The following is a 15,016-nucleotide window of genomic DNA, read 5'->3' on the forward strand; positions in this document are numbered from 1 at the left end:
GTTTCATGGGATGTGCAACTAACATTATTTCTTAGGAATGTTTCGGAATTTCTAGAAATCGTGATTCTCTTTCCTATATCCCAGTAACTAAATTACAATTACTTGTGTCTGGCAATCACTGCAACAGCGAATTGGATTGTTGTTTACAAATCAGAACTAGTAATAACAGAACGGATTTTTCAAAAACTTTTCAATCAACATTAACGCTTGTTTTCCTGACTTGCCTAAGTGAATACCAATAAGAATAAAAAACAGACATTTTCCAAGTAAACCAAATTGAAAACGGATTAGCAAGCAAAAAACGTAGTACACACACAACCCCTTTGCATGTGATGGAGGTTACACACAAAATAATATGGCTTGTCATGGAACGGCATATGGCGATATCCTTTTCATCATTCTTGTAAGATAATGGCCTATTAATAGGCATGTTTGGGTTATATCATCTATTCAATCGTGTTAAATTTGTAACCCTCGTTTTTGAAAGTCTTACGCCCATCAATCTTGGAATATTTTATGCCAGCTAATAAATGTAAGATTTAGCTTTTAACTAATTTGTGTAAAAGCTTCCGTCGAGGGAACATACACATTCAAACATATATTGTATCTGCAAGATTGGTACATCCAACCCTCTCCGATATGTATACTTGTGTGTAGTACTCAATCATGTGCGTATGTATAAATTTCAAATATAAGCTCAATATATTTAATATTAACCCTTTTTGCTGGGAATAAATGATTTGCAACGGCAAACAAGGAAAGACACAATCATAAAGTTCACATGAGTCTTTGGGATGTGTGTAACTCACAGGATGAACTTCGCATAAAGCATTTGTATCCAGCACATCGTAAATACATATATTGTTGTATCTACAGAACCATATTGAACATAAGGTAGAGATAAATTACAAAACTGAAAGGAAGGGGAAAGTAACCAAGTGAGTGAGCAGAATTTATTAACTTCCATGTGAACAAGGAATAGAGATCGCAAAATATCTGGAGGAATTGTTTGGTTAAGGATGTTTTTATATATACCCTTTTCAATAGACGAATAGATTGATGAAAATATTATAAATTGGAATAGGCTAGGAAAAACTATATGCGATCAAAAAGTTTATATAGCAATAATGCAATATAACTGAAGCGGTTGTATTTTTTATACCCTCCACCATAGTATGGAAGGTATATTAAGTTTGTCATTCCCTTTGTAACACCTCGAAATACACATTTTAGACCCCACAAAGTTTATATATTCTTGATCAGCATAAAATTCTATGTCGATTTAGCGATGTCCGTCTGTTTGTCTGTGTGTCTGTCCGTCTATCTGTCTATTGTAATTACGTTATCTTTCGAACGAATTGACAAAGATGGCTAAAATTTTGCACTCATGTTTATTTTGCCAGTAGACAGGTTGAGTTCGGAAATGGTCCATTTAGGTTCACGTTTTGTTATAGCCCCCATATAATGATACAACCCTATTTTCGGTATTTTGGTGATTTAAGCGACATTACTCATCGGAAATGGTTCAAATGTGGTATTTGAAGTTCAAAATGGTTACTACCGCCTATGACAGATAACTGTCTGCGCAGGTCTACGCCTTTGTATAGCCCTCATATAACGGCATCTCCCGATATTCCGTATTTTGATGATTTTAACTACATTCTTCACTGAAATTGTCTGAAAATGAACACAAGAAGTTCTCTTTGTTTACTTTATCCTCTGGAAGAGAACAGTACCCCCTCATATTCGGTATTTTGATGATGTTAGCCACATTTTCCAATGTAATTGTCTGAAAACCTTCACAAGGAGTTCTTTCTGAGTACTATACCTGGGAGAGAAATGTTTAAATGATTCAACGATATCGTATAACCCCCTTACAACGGTACCCCCACATTCCATATTTGGCGATTTTAGGGACGTTATTCAACTTAGTTGTTTCAAATACCGTACCTAGAATTCGTAATGGATACTATAACCTATGACAAAAAATTGCTTATGCCGGTCAATGTCTTCGTATAGCCCCATCTAACGGTACCTCCTGATATTGGGTATTTTGATGATTTTGGACACATTTCCGGAATTGTTTCAAATTCGGTATTTGCAGTTCGTAATGGGAACTACAGTCAGATTTTAGCTACATTATTCACCGGATTTTTCAATGTTTTGTATTTCAATGTTGTAATGGCTTATGACAAAAGTTGCCTATGCAGATCCACGTCTTCGTCTAGACCCCAATAAAACGGCTATATTCGGTACTTTTAAGATTTTAACAGAATTTGTGGCGAATGTTATTTTTTTGAAAATTTTCAAAGGGAAATGACGGCAGAAATTGAGTGCGGCTCTGGCATCCCTTTATGATATGTCAGAAGGAACTATACCTAAATCTAGTTTTCTTTTGCATTTGACACATAACCTCTCTGTGGCCTGCTGGGTTATAAAAAGCTTTAAATGATAATAAGCCATTACGCTTATTGTCTGCCACTGTAAAAAGTGAAAACGCCCAAATACTTAAAACTGCATTCATCCTCATGTAGTTGTGGAATGTAGACACATAGATGGCTACGAATGTTAAATGGAAGTGTAGTGTGGTATCATTACCCCAGGGTTCAACCCACCCACCGCGGAGGTCACTTCGTAAAGCAAAGTTGCTCGTTTGCTGTTTCTGTTGAATGCTTTATTTGCTCGTTTGTTGGTTGGATGGTTGTTGGCTGGGTGGGTTCGTCGGATGTTTGACTTCAATATTTTTGATTAATGGAATTTTTTATACTTATCTATAAATTGGTTATTTTTCACTGTCTTTTCGGTTATTATCGGGGAAATATCTGCTGCAGATACACTGGTACACTGCTGGATGCTGATGGCTTTGCCTCCAATGGCAGTCAAAACTTTTATTACATTAATGATAATGTCGATGGTAATAATGATGATGACGCTGCTGATGATGACGTTGTTTTAGTTGGTAGTACCATTGAAGGATATTCCTTCATTGTACCCAAACAGACAGATTGGCCAACATGCACACATCCATACATATGCAAGATGCAGTGTGTGTGTATGTATGTGTGTGTGGGTGTATTTGCATTTATGCAGCAGTGGCATTGCACATAACTGAATTTTCAGGATATTTGCTGAGTGATTATGGCTTCAGCTGTGTTTATTATCGCCATCACATGGGTTAGTCGGAGGAAGCACTGAAGGCATCAGCATTAAAGGATCTATATTAAATGAATTTCTTGCTGTTTTATGGGGTTTTGCCATCTTTAGTTCGTTACGAACGCCATTACAAACCCATAATAATTTATATGTGAATAGGAAATCATAATAGATGATATATATGTATGTGGGTGTGTGTCTGGCTGCCGGTCTTTGCCTTTTGAACGACTGCGAGATGATTTCTAACAGCGCCTCGGCATGGGCGTGTGAGGTTTGTGTCTTTTTGATGATGTTTCACATTTGAAAATTATTATGATCTCTGGCAATTTCTTTCATTCACTTTGTGTCGTAATCGGCGCAAAATGTATTTATCTCTCAAGTTTTTCTTTACGAAATTAAATAATAGCTATGTCAGTCTGCCGAGGGACGGATGGATGAATGGATAGATGGATATATGTATGAATGTATGCCACAGAATAATTTATCTTTTGAAGTTCTTAGTGGCTTTTCATGGATATCCATTATGAAATTGATTTGATTTGATAAAGTGCAGAATGCTAAAAATAAACTTTCTCTTCATACCAATGCCAACAAACGAATTTAATGTTGTTTAACAATGGCAAAATGTAAAAAATTTTTAGAAATATAATGTTTCTTCAATCTAAATATACATAGATGATGGGCATTTTGCTTGATTAAAATTTGGAAGATTTGTCTTTCGGCTGTAAATAGAATATTTCGAAAGTTATGCTGACTTTTACTAAATAAAGATATGACTGGCTGGAACCAAAGCCTAAGCTTAGTAAAAAAAGTCAAAAAAAAAGACAAAAAGTCAATGTTCGTTGCGGTTAATGGGCTGGTGGAATCTTTGCACCGTACTTCTTTAAATATGATGCGAATAGTAACGTAACTGTCAATGGTGAGCGCTGAATACGTTATGAAACAACTTTAATTAAGTAAAAATTATAAGACTTTTTTGAATTTTTTCCAGGGGTAGGTATTTTATATCCTGATTCCGGAATAGCATTTTTTTCTTGGGGACGGACCCGCATACCTGGATATTTGACCCAAAATCCGGGTCTATGACACTGGGTAGCTCTGAATCTACAAACATATATGGACAATATTGGTACCATTTCATTAAACTTAAATGAAAGCTAATGATAATATACCAATACCAATTCAGCAAATGGCCATGAGGAAGTTATTTAAAACGGTTCGTGAGTTATATTAAAATTATTGATTTTAGGAACACGTAGTTTTTAAAAAATATCCCAATAGTCCTGGTCCATACTATTGCGATTTCGCAGCTCTATAACTATTACAGATAAATCTACTAATGGAAAACTCTTGTATAACTCTTGTATGTTCTGTCATGAGCTTTAATCGGGACCTTCTGGTCGATGGATTCCAAATGGGGATTGGGAAAATCTTTGTTTGTAAGCAGGAACCTTACGTAGCAAATATTTGCTAGTTGTCCTTCACAACGAAACAGTTTTGAAATGCTTTTCTGTGCATGACCCTGGTTGAAGCCAGGAGCGGATCAATTTGTGGTCGTTGAAATAATGTCAGACAGAGTGTAACTACAGAAATGTCAATGTTAAATGTTAAATAGACCAAATATAAGAAAATTTTAAATTAAGGTTCCACCACGATCATGTCCGATTTCTAGACTTGAAATGATCAAAAAAAGCTCCTGCCTTTCCATGACTCAGACACTCGGTTGTTAATGATTTTTCATATTTGAGAAAAAAACTCGTCGCAACCATGGCCACAGTGATGACCCACTACCCTCCACCATTTGGAAGAAATTGGAAAACTTGCCAATAAATTTCGTTGAAAAACAATTGCTAAAACCATAAAAATTTCGAATATAGGGAGTTACAGGTATATTAAATATACGAAGACGTGGACCTGTAGATGCAATTTTAGTCATTGGCCATTGCGATATTCAAATACGAAACCAGAAACAATTCCGGTGAATAATGTCACTAAAATCATCAAAATACGTAATATCTAGAGGTTCTGTTATATGGGGGCTATACGAAGATTTTCTGTCATAGACTGAAGTGTCCATGAGGAATTTCAAAAATACGAAATATTGAACAATTCCGGTGAATACTGTCACTAAATCGTCAATATACAGAATATCTGGAGGGCCTATAAAGAAAGACTTATATTGACAGTTCTATCCAAGGATTTTTCACAACGAGAAAACATGCAATTTAAAGCAAATTCCGGTACATTTATAGGGGGAGTTAGAGTTTGACAACGTTTTGGACCTATATAGCCAATTTTCGATACCAAAATTCCTACAGACATAACACACATCTGAGTAAAATTTAATCATCCTACCTCATTTCATTCGCAAGTTAGAGTGATTTCCACAGATCGCAGACAAACGGCCGGGCATCGCTAAATGCTGATCAAGAATATATATACTTTATGGGGTCTGCATTTTATATTTCTAATTGTTACAAACGGAATGACAAACTCTCCATACTATAGGATATAATATAATATATATTCGCAATATCGGCCCTTCCTTCATATACCTCCCTCTCAAAGGATATCAATTTTTGAGTAATTATAATTCTTTTAAACTACAAAATTATTCACCGATTCTATGTACATTAAAACGTTTTTATCATCTCTATATATAGATGAGGTGGGATATATCGGTTTATTCTTTTTGGTACCTCTCCCACAGAAGCTTATCATTTTAAACTTTGTTAAAATCACGCAAAGGGGAAGGAGTTGGCCCACATTGCCCATCTTCGAACTTGATATAATATGGGGAAGGTAAAGGATGCCCAAATTTTTGCCCTTCAAGAGATCTCATGTGCATCAGCAAGGTAGACACCTAGACCGTGCCTCTACCTCTGCAGCGATATTAATATTATATTTAATACACTTTTTGCACCTGTAAAACATACAGTTATTTACTCTATCTTTTTTATTTATTCTCGACTTAATCAGATGACTTTGCCTTTACATGGTAAAAAAAAAAATAATTTCAAATACAACGTGACCTCTGAAAAAAAAACAATACATTGCCGAACACCTTTAGGGATTATTTAAATTTTTGCAATTTCCTTTTCTGCTGACAGGTCAGTGCAAAATTATTTTTAATTTTGTCGTTTTTGCGTTGGTCCACCCATAAAACTGACCTCTTTCCGAGCGAATACAGCAAGATACAGCACTAAAAGTCATAAACTACGTACAATGTTGCTGCCGTCATCTTGCAAGGACATGTACTCTGGCATTTCTTACGCCTGCAGCCGATGTTGGCTGTCTATTTCAACGTTTTTCGTTTTGTAACAAGAATGTGTCACAAGTTTATGACAGTTGTTAAGTCACATTGTTAGTTGATTGTCAAAGTGAAGCTTATCGCAATTTTCACAAAACTACCACATCCGGACCAAAACAATACCCACACCAACACCAGCGGCGCTAACCCTACCATCCAGGGCAGGATGTGTATTAGCAACAACAATTGTTGTTGTCTATCGTTTTGCCTTCGCCTGAGAAAGGAGCAGCAGGTGTTGCCGACGGAAACTTGTGCCAGTCAGTTATCATTTCACCATCAACTCCTTACAATGTCTGCGATAATGGTAAATGTTTTCAAATTTCTGTTCGACCCCAGAGCACAGATGGATTTTTATTTTTCTTAATTTTCTTTAAACACCACTTAAGCATGGCTGTCCTCTTTAAATGAGAAACTTGGTCTATTATCCTCCCCATCCTTAAAGCCATGGCAGATAAATGTTTTTAAATCTCGTGGACTTGCCCAAGGAAAAGTGAATCAGATACTTTGTAAATTATCCAACGTTTAGGGAGTAAAGCATTTCCGGGAAAACTTTTATTCCATAGCCTTCTTCATTGTTTCACTTGCCTTCTCTTTTGGGAAAACTAGTCGAACTTTTTAACTATTAAAAGTCATTTTTTAATGAAACTTAAATTTAAAAAGTTTAGTTTTGTTCACCACCAAGACTAGTCGTGTCGAATGATAGGTGGTTATTTCCTGGGAACGTATCATTTATCACTTCCTACATTGAGGCCAAGTCATGGCAACAGTCAACAGCTGGAGTTCTTTGTGCAACGAAAATGAAGAAAATTAGGAACCAAAATAGAGAAGATGGAGAAATGTATGTATATGGGGTATGACCACAAAGCTGCAGTTCCGTTTGTTGTAAATGAAAAAAAGCGTAAATTAAGTTTGGGGAATGGAAAATGAATTAAAGTGAGTTTGAAAAAAGAGATTTAATAAAATTTAATTTTAAAATAAATCAAGGTCGCTCCGAGCGAACTGACAGCTGCATGCTTCCAAAATGTAATGGAAACAAGAAAATATAGCTCAACTTTTATGGAATGGTGTGACAAATTTTTTTCTAAATGTGAGATGGATTTGGTTTTTTTTGGATAGAATGTTTTTAGTTTATTAGAAAATGCACTATGTATGTCCATGTTTTACACAGTTACAGCCTGATTCTAAATATTCTGCTAAATTTTCAGACAATTTTTTGCAGGAGGTCCACCGAGATGATCATCATTCCCCTTTAACTATAGTTTCTGTCACCCCAACATACCGACCCCTATTAGCCTTCTAAATAGCGAGGAAGAATTTTTTGGGTTTTAATCCGACAATAGTTCCTGACAAATGCATATAATAGAGGCTTCACTCCATATGTTTCTTGTACGATCTGGAATAACGAATAAATAATTGAAAATACAGAGAATCCCTTAAGAACATGACATTTATTGTCAATAGATACAGGTCGTCAACTAAATTTAACATAGAATTGAAAAATTGCTTAAGTTCTCATATAAGTTAAAGTATCAAAGTACATGCTAACAATAGGAAGCTATTGTTTAGGGAATAAATACTCGTACCAGGACAAGGAGAGCTAACAAAAGAAGCTGGCCATAAAATGTTTATGCTAATCCGGATCAATATAAAATTGAACCTAAAAAGAAATGAATTAACTAGTAAAAAAAGCAGCTAAGTTCGGCAGGGCCAAACTTTTTTATAACCTCCACCTTTGGAAGAAACTTGAAAATTTCAAAAAAAATCTGTCAGAAAATACCTCTCAAATTAAAACCGTTATATGGGGGCTATACGAAGACGTGGTCCTGCATAAGTAATTTGTGTCATAGACTGTAGTAACTGTTCCAAGCTTTAAATACGAAATTTGAAACAATTCCGATGAATATTGTCGCAAACATCATGAAAATACAGAATATCTAGGGGTACCGTTACATGGGCGCTATAGTAAAACGTGGAACTATTTAGATAATTCTCTTCTAGGGGGTAAAGTACTCAGAAGGAGCCCTTGGTGTATATTCTAAGACAATAGCATTAAAAAATTTGGCTGGAATCATCAAAATACCGAATATCGGGGGTACCGTTATATTGGGGGTACCGTTATATTGGGGGTACCGTTATATTGGGGGTATATGGTATCGTGACCTATACAGAAAATTCTCTGTCATGGGTAAAGTACCCAAAAAGAACTCATTATGTAAAATTTCAGACAATTCCATTGAAATATGAGGCTAAAATCATCAAAATACCGAATATAGGGGGTGCCGTTATATGGGGGCTATACGATATCGTGGACCGATATAGCCCATCTTCGAACTTGACCTGCCTACAGCAAAAGACAGATCTGTGCAAAATTTTAGCTTCCTATATTAATTCCTTTTGATTGTAGCGCGATTACAACAGACGGACGGACAAGGCTAAATCGTCTTAGAATTTAACGCTGATCAAGTATATATTTACTTTTTTCGGGTCCAACATTATTTCGATGATTTACAAACGGAATGACGAACTTAATATACCCTCCATACAATGTTTGTTGGAGGGTATACAAATATTAAAAGTAATGTTTAGCATTGTCACAGTGGAATTATTGCAAGTCGAATGCAAATATGCTAAAAAACAATTTGATGGGTTTTCAATAGATATAACAATGATTTCATGTCGAGGAAGGTAGAAATGATTAAATGCTGGGCAAAGTTTGGTAGTTGGGATCAACTTCCTTGAAAACCGTATACTTTTTTTAAAAAATCCGCAAAAAGGCTGTGATGATCCACGAGGATCTAAGTCATTTTATATGATTTTAAGGGAATTCTTCGACTATAAGGATCAGTTGCGAAGTTGCGCCTTTTCTCGACTAATAAAAAAGTGTGTCCTTAAAGTTCTCATTCTCTGTCAATAGTTATTTTGAATTCAAAAACAAAAAACCTATGTAATATTTACTCATTAGTAAATTTCCTTTCAATGTTTTATCTCAATCAACTGTAAATTAATTCCACAGAAATTAATTTGTAATTTTAATTAAATTCATGGCTGAACACGTGCGTAGGAATGAATACTTTCCTGGCCAGAACTATGAGAATTCAAATGCGTGTGTATGCAATTTTTCTCGTGAACTCTTTGCCTTAGAACTTTCGTCAGGAATTATTTAAGTTTTTACTATGAATGTTGAAAACGCCTTTGGAATTATTGGAGAATTTTTCATTTGAATGAATAAAGTGCATATTTTCAGTTTTTAATTGGCCTAAAGGTTGAAATTTATTTTCTTAGCATTCTCAAGAAGAACGCAACCTTGCGGTTGGCTGTAGGCGGTTGAATTCAGAAGCATGACATTTCATTGGATAAGACAACGGCAGTGTTTTTTTCTCTTTATTCAATTTAACAGTTATTTAATTGGGTATTTCGAAATTATTTATTACGTAGGGTATTATGATTTGTAAATTACATCAATAATTATGTAACATTCGTAGTCGCCCGAAAAATGTGACTCGCCCAAAATTGATGTTAATTCAATTGTTATTTCCAGACCATAACTTGCTCGCCATATTGAGGAAATGAAGAAAAAAAAATACGAAAAAATTCCAATTCATACAACCAACAATGAAAAAATGCTAGTAAGAGATTTTAATTGAATTTTCTTCATCATTTTTCACTCGAATAAGAAATAAGACATTCAGATATTTTTTTCTTCGTCCCGTCCACTTTTGTTGGTGGACGACGTTAAGCCAAGTTTTTAACATTGCGTTGGTGGTATCAAATTTTGAAATTTCAAACTTAGCCATTCATCGATGATAGCACACTTGGCGCAGCTTTGCAGTGGCATGAGAAGAGGGTCACAGCGGAGTATTTGTTTTGAAAGCAAACACTTGCGATGAGCACCTCTTCAGAGTTTCGCCAGTTGTTGCACCCGCCGATGGGAGCATTTATTTTGTATCTTAAGCTCATGGACTGCGTTCATTGCCTCTCCGACATGGAATAGCAAAACTGACGGTTATTGGCATGGATAAGGATGGTGGATGGGTGGGTTGGGTTGCATCCCAAACATAATGGCCATTGAGATTTTCTGCGAACATTTAATATCGGTATCTGTGAGTGCATCACGAACCAACTATCAGATATATTTACAGTCTTGGTAACTATTTCTTTTCTCTTCGAGAAATGTTTGAAATCTCAAAACTAAGCTACAACAGGAGGGGTATGAAAAGTCCCAAAACTTTTATTCTGAGTGTGGGTGTTTTTGCGATATTCTCTGATTATTTCTTTTTTCAAGATTTTGAAAGAAAATATTGAGCAAAAAAAAAAAAAACGTGCACATCCACACGCAGCAGCTATCGTTTGACAAGTGAAAGCGAATGTTGACTTTTGGCACGAATGGCCGAATGATAGCGACCAACAATTTCATATTGTTGTCCGAACTTTGAACTCATCCAAAAGATATTTGGGTCAAGAGTTTCATTGCGATGCTAACCCGGTCCGTCTATCGAAACTTTGGTGAAAATGTTTTTAATTATTTTCAATATATTTTCCTCGAAGGTTTGAAGACTTGCAGCGTTTGTTTCATTTGAGGTATAATATTTTTTACATTTGCAGTGCGATTCACGACTGAGACCAGCGAAAACTTGGGAGTGGCATAATTCGAATAATCCATTAAAATGTAATGTAAACATTTTGCATTGCCAGTAGTTTTAAAATAATAGGTTATTCCTCAACAAATTCTAAGCCAAAATAAGGCACAGAGTATTTGTGTTCGACTACAAAACTGAAAATTCTAAGCTTCTAACCCCGAAGAATAAAAAAAAAATTAAAAAGAAAAATCAATTAAAAAATCAGCTAAGTTCGAGTGCGCCGAACTTTTAATACCTCCCACCATATTGAAGGTTTTTGAATAATTTAAAAAATATGCCACTTGCATAAGTGATTTTTTTCCATAGGCTTTAGTATCGATTCCGAACTTCAAATACGAATAATGTTGCTAATATCATTAAATTTGAAACAATTCCGGCGAATAATGTTGCTAATGTTATCAAAATACCAGATAAAGGGAGGTGCCATTATATGGGGGTATACGATATCGTGGACCTATATACACAATTCTCTTCCGGCGGTCAAGTACTCAGAAGAAACTCCTTGAGGGGCTTTCGAAACAATTTCATTGAAACATGTTGCCACAATAATCAAAATACCGAATATCGGGGGATACCGTGATATGGGGGATATACGATATCGTGGATCTACATAGACAATTCTCTTCCAGGCTCTACAAATTCACTCAACACCAAATTTACTAATATTTAGTACTTTTCGTATAATTTTAGTACTTATTTGCAAAACAGTTACATATATTAATCGTAGACAAAAACAGTTATGGCAATGTAAAAATTCACGGTTTCAGCTCTATCCCTACACCCAGTACAAAATGTAGTTTAATTTAATACTTTTCGAGCAACCCTAGATACTAAAAATGATCCAAAATTACTACCATTCAGGACTTTTTGAACAATTATACGACGCTTTTGCAAAACCTCCTTCTTATCTCCAACCAATAGAGATCTAAACATCAAATTTCGGGATTCCACCGTTATCCCTTCTACCAATGTCCCATTTAGTACAAACATGGCACAATAAGGAGGAGCTTCGCAAAACTACAGAAATTCATCCTATGTCCGCTTCATGTCAAAGTTGCATACAACACGTTTTTTCATTTATTTGATATTTTTCCTTTTTTAAAATGAGCTAAACAGCGCGAAAAATGAATTAAATGCCTGGATTTTCTTCCAAAAATTTGATCTAAACAGTTTGATCTTTAAAATCCATGGCAAAATTTGCGAATAGCTTTAATGCGCGTCCCGCGTTTCTTCCAATCATTTATTTTGAAAATATTTTGTTTTTATTTTTCAAAACAATAAATACATACACAAAATTGGCAGAAGTCGGGTACACTTAACAAAATTGTAATGTATTTGTAAATTGTAATCAGCAGGTAGCTCTGCTTTACCTTTATGTTGTACCATGAGTACAACTAAGTACTTTTCGAACAATTATAGTAAATACTTTCAAAGTCACCTTAATTTCCTAACCACAGACGCCAACAGTGTCATCTTCATAAAATTTGGGGATTCCAGCCCTATCCCTTCATCCAATACCAAATTTAGTACAATTTAGTACTTTTCGTTCAATTATAGCACATATTTCCACCTCCACATGGCTGGGCTACACACAAATTGTAACCCTAATTTCAGTTTTCAAGCACTAACTGTCACGCAAAACCGAATTGTACCATTTTGTACTTTTCCACTATTATTATTTAGTACTTTTCGTGCACTTGTACTACACATTCCCAAAACCGCCACATTTTCACAAACCTACCGCCAACATATAACCCAAAACAAAACTTCAAAATTCATGCTTCATTCTTTCAACCTAAACCAAACTGTTCGCAATTTAGTACTATTTAGTACAGTTCGCATACTTAGTACAGATTTTCATAAACACCTTCATATAACAAACTTACTTCTTCGTACTTTTCCTACGAATTTTCAAAAACTATGGCTCACATCATACATTTACGCACCTATACTGATCTTTCTGCAAACTTTCAAGATACTAACTTCAGCCACTTCGCCAGTCCAGGTATATACGGGGTGAGATAAAAAAAACTGCAACGAAGTCAAGTGCTATCATTTTTACATTTTTATACCCTCCACCAAAAAAGGTATGGAGGGTATATTAAGTTCGTCATTCCGTTTGTAACTCATCGAAATAATCATTTTAGACCCAACAAAGTATATATATTCTTAATCAGAGTAAAATTCTGTCCGTCCGTCTGTCCGTCTGTTGTAATCACGCTACAGTCTAAACGAATTAAGATAGGAAGCTAAAATTTTGCACAGATCTCTCTTTTGTCTGCAGGCAGGTCAAGTTCGAAGATGGGCTATATCGGTCCACGATATCGTATAGCCCCCATATAACGGTACCCCCGATATTCGGTATTTTGATGATGTTAGCCACATTTTCAATGGAATTGTCTGAAAATCCACACAAGTAGTTCCTTGTGGGCACTTTATACCTCGGCAGAGAACTATCTATATAGGTCCACAATATTGCATAGCCCACATATAACGGTACCCCCAAGGTATTCGGTATTTTGATAATTTTAGCCACATTTTTCAATGGAATTGTCTGAAATTCCACAAAAGGAGTCCCTTGTGGACATTTTAACCCCTCAAAAAGAATTGTCTATATAGGTCCACGATATCGTATATCCCCCATATAACTGTACCCCCCGATATTCGGTATTTTGATGATGTTAGCCACATTTTTCAATGGAATTATCTTAAAATCCACACAAGTAGTTCCTTGTGAGTACTTTACCCCCTGAGAGAGAATTGTCTATACAGGTCCACGATATCGTATATCCCCCATATAACGGTACCACCCCATATTCGGTATTTTGATGATTTTACCCACATGTTTCATCGGAATTGTCTGAAAATCCACACAAGGAGTTCCTTGTGAGCACTTTACCCCCTGACATAGAGTTCTCTATATAAGTTACCGATATCGTATAGCCCCTATATAACGGTACCCCCGTTATTCGGTATTTTGATGATTTTAGTTTTATTTATACCTCGGCAGAGAATTATCTATATAGGTTAACGATTACGTATAGCCCCCATATAACGGTACCCCGCGATATTCGATATTTTGATGATTGTAGCCACATTTTCCAATCGTATTGTCTGAAAATCCACACACGGAGTTCTTTATGAGCACTTTACCCCTGAAACGGAATTGTCTATATAGGTCCACAATATCGTATATCCCCCATACAACAGTACTCCCCTATATTCCGTATTTTGATGATTTTACCCACATTTTTCAACGGAATTGTCTGATAATCCACACAAGGAGTTCTTTGTGAGTACTTTACTCCCTGAAAGAGAGTTGTCTGTATAGGTCCACGATATCGTATATCCCCCACATAACGGTACCCTCTGATATTCGGTATTTTGATGATTTTAGTTATATATTCCAATGGTATTCTCTGAAAATCCACACAAGGATTTTTTGTGAGCACTTTAACCCCTGAAAGGTATTTGTCTATATAGGTCCACAATATCGTATATCCCCCATATAACGGTACCCCCGATATTCGGGGTTTTGATGATTTTAGCCACATTTCCTAATGGAATTATCTGAAAATCCACACAAGGAGTTCCTTGTGAGTACTTTACCCCCAGACATAGATTTGTCTATATAGGTCCACAATAGCGTATATCCCCCATATATCGGCACCTTCCAATATTAGGTATTTTAAAGATTTTAACAGAATTTTTAATGAATTTTATTTTGTTGAATATTTTCTAATTCGTTCCAAATGGTGGAGGGTATTCAAAGTTCGGCCCGGCCGAACTTACTGCTTTTTTACTTGTTTTAATTGTTATTGAGTGAAAGCAAAAAATGTCGGAAATAGCATCAAATTTTAGAATAAGTTAAGAATTATGGCCTTCAAACGGCCCATGAAACTGTCACACGATGCCC

This window comes from Musca domestica, unplaced genomic scaffold, assembly GCF_030504385.1.
Source record: "Musca domestica strain aabys unplaced genomic scaffold, Musca_domestica.polishedcontigs.V.1.1 11, whole genome shotgun sequence".
In the NCBI taxonomy this organism is placed as follows: Eukaryota; Metazoa; Arthropoda; class Insecta; order Diptera; family Muscidae; genus Musca; species Musca domestica.